This window comes from Schistocerca piceifrons, chromosome 3 (assembly GCF_021461385.2).
Source record: "Schistocerca piceifrons isolate TAMUIC-IGC-003096 chromosome 3, iqSchPice1.1, whole genome shotgun sequence".
Classification (NCBI taxonomy): Eukaryota; Metazoa; Arthropoda; class Insecta; order Orthoptera; family Acrididae; genus Schistocerca; species Schistocerca piceifrons.
In genome coordinates, this window is record NC_060140.1 from 765,880,542 (window position 1) to 765,883,899 (window position 3,358).

The following is a 3,358-nucleotide window of genomic DNA, read 5'->3' on the forward strand; positions in this document are numbered from 1 at the left end:
GTGTAATCCGTGGCATAGTGGGAACGTGTTAAGATGCCTGCGAGTCGTGTAACTAAGGCGGGGCGTTGGGACCAGCCCAGTAATCACCTAGTGGGATGTGGAAAACCTGTTAGAAATCACATCCAGGCTGGCCGGCACCACAGCCCTCGTCGTTAACCGCATGGAGGATGCAATCCGGGGCCAGCGTGCCTACCCGAGGACAGGAAGCTTTGCATTAGCACTCTCGGCTAACCTGGCCTGGGCAAGATGGCCGCCGAGTCGGTTGCAGTGTGATGTGGCTCAGCATTCAGATGCAGATTTTCTCGGTAGAAATTTGATTGTGGACACTGATTTTTAATTGCCGTGTACTGGAAGTGTTATCTCACATAGTCCGTTCTCGTTTACTCATTAAATGCTGTAAATAAAACAGAGAGTGATTAAAGAACTTCTAGTGCGTTCGTCGTGTGCAACGCGTCAACGGAGAGACCGACGCCCTCCCGCTGGCCGAGCGCGTGTCTGTTTCGCCAGTCAGCCGCGTCGGTTCTCGCGTGTCAGCACTCCGCGCCGCGCGCTGCGACGCCTCACCAGCCGCAGCGGAATCCGACGCGTCGGCAGCGGCCACTGGCTGCCCCGCGCCCCGCCGTCGACGTCAGCAGTAGCGGCCACCAGCTGTGCTCCCTGCTGTTGGTAAACAACCGCCTGCCTACCTTCGGCCCTGGATTCCAGCCGACGAAGCAGCTACACCACCACACCAGAGGCCGACGGAAGAAGAAAGAAAGCATGGGGTAAGACGCTAGCTCGAGCCATCAACGTCACACCCGGTATATGGAACACACGGAGGAAGAACTTGTGCCTATGTCCCCCAGTCAAAAGATAGCAGCCATAGATAAATTATTCACTGAAATAGGAGTAGAGTTAAAAGCTAAACATGTTTAATCTGAAACTTCCTGGCAGATTAAACCTGTGTGCCCGACCGAGATTCGAACTCGGGACCTTTGCCTTTCGCGGGCAAGTGCTCTACCAACTGAGCTACCGAAGCACGACTCACGCCCGGTACTCACAGCTTTACTTCTGCCAGTACCTCGTCTCCTACCTTCCAAACTCTACAGAAGCTCTCCTGCGCAGGAGTGCTTCTGTAAAGTTTGGAAGGTAGGAGACGAGGTACTGGCAGAAGTAAAGCTGTGAGTACCGGGCGTGAGTCGTGCTTCGGTAGCTCAGTTGGTAGAGCACTTGCCCGCGAAAGGCGAAGGTCCCGAGTTCGAATCTCGGTCGGGCATACAGTTTTAATCTGCCAGGAAGTTTCATATCAGCGCACACTCCGCTGCAGAGTGAAAATCTCATTCTGGATGTTTAATCTGCTCTGTTAACCGACATTATAGACAGAGTGTTTCCCCTGGTTTTCGAAATAACTAGACTTGAAGCTAAACTGTCCTGTCTAAATAGACGACTACGACTAGAACCACAGAGAGCCTTGAATCCAGTCAAAGACTCACAAATACAATCTTTGCAAGAGAAGGATGAGAAATTAGATGACGAAAATAGGGAATTGAGTAGAGCGAACCAAGACTTGCAGCAACAAATAAGAGAACTAACTAATAAAGTCACACAACAAGCACAGATACAAGCACAGACACTGACATATGTTGACGCCTTAACTATAGAGCCCAAAACCATAAAAGGCTCGAAGAACATGATAGGCTCAAACAAAACAATCCACAACCCTATATATCAAATAGACAGAAAATCAAGACGCCAAAGCTGTTAGGCAGACCATCACCAAGAATATAAATCCCAGGAAAGAGAATCTACATATAAAATCAATCAGAACCACACAGACTGCAGTTATAGTAGAAACGGGACCACAGGAGTATTGTCAAAAAATAATAGAAACGACTAAAGACCTGCACACCATTGTCTGTGAAGGACCGCGAAAACGCAAGCCACTCGTGGCTGTATATCACGTGCCAGATTTTACCGACTAAGAGTTTCTAGAAAGCCTTTACGAGCAGAATCTAAGCGGTGACACCACGAAAGAAAATTTCGACACAGAGGTCAAAAGAAGATTCAAAACAGGGCCTAAGGGAAGGGGTTTCAGTCACCAGATACTGGAGGTCACTCCACACCTGTACAGAGTCCTTACAAGAAGACAGAGAGACTGCATAGACTTCGAATCACTTTCTGTGAAAGACTATACAGTAGTAAACCAGTGTTTTAAGTGTTGTGACCTAGGACATACGACTGAAATCTGCAGAATAACCGACATCACGTGTGCCAAGTGCGGAAACCAAGGACACCAGCGCAGTGAGTGCGGGTCCGCGGTTTGCGTCTGTATCCCCTGTGAATACAGAGGCCGCGTCTGCAATAAAACAAAAGGAGGTGATTGTCAGACCTATAAACAGTTGCATGACCGCCTCCTGGACAGTAAAGACTATGGTAGCTAAAATCAGCACACACACAAAAAACACGAACGCCCAAAGCCAATCACCCAAAACACATAAATACAATTCACCGTCAAAATTACAGAGAAGCTACCAAAGAGCAATCACCTGGAGAAGACAAGTGCATCTTCTGCCGGAGAATCACGTCGATAATGAAACCATCCCGCCCCTAACACACGCAACGACGTTACAGGATAGCTGCATTAATAGGATAGAATATATAGATGACATGACAATCTGTGGCTCCATCCACTACGAGGTTGTTGTTGTTGTGGTCTTCAGTCCTGAGACTGGTTTGATGCAGCTTTCCATGCTACTCTATCCTGTGCAAGCTCCTTCTTCTCCCAGTACCTACTGCAACCTACATCCTTCTGAATCTGCTTAGTGTATTCCCTCACCGATTCTTACCCTCCTCGCTTCCCTCCAATCCTAAATTTGTGATCCCTTGATGCCTCAGGACGTGTCCTACCAACCGGTCCCTTCTTCTAGTCAAGTTGTGCCACAAACTTCTCTTCTCCCCAATCCTATCCAATACCTCCTCATTAGTTACGTGATCTACCCACCTAATCTTCAACATTCTTCTGTAGCACCACATTTAGAAAGCTTCTATTCTCTTCTTGTCTAAACTATTTATTGTCCATGTTTCACTTCCATACATGGCTACGCTCCATACAAATACTTTCAGAAACGACTTCCTGACACTTAAATCAATACTCGATGTTAACAAATTTCACTTCTTCAGAAACGCTTTCCTTGCCATTGCCAGTCTACATTTTATATCCTCTCTACTTCTACCATCATCAGTTATTTTGCTCCCCAAATAGCAAAACTCCTTTACTACTTTAAGTGTCTCATTTCCTAATCTAATTCCTTCGGCATCACCCGAATTAATTCGACTACAGTCGATTATCCTCGTTTTGCTTTTGTTGATGTTCATCTTA

At 47.1% G+C, this 3,358-nt stretch overlaps 1 non-coding gene across 1 annotated transcript; it reads right to left on the bottom strand.

The window, feature by feature from the left end:
- Positions 1-944: 944 nt before the first annotated feature.
- Trnas-cga lies at positions 945-1,019 on the bottom strand. Its single transcript has one exon. It is a non-coding gene; the product is annotated as a tRNA-Ser (tRNA).
- Positions 1,020-3,358: the final 2,339 nt, after the last annotated feature.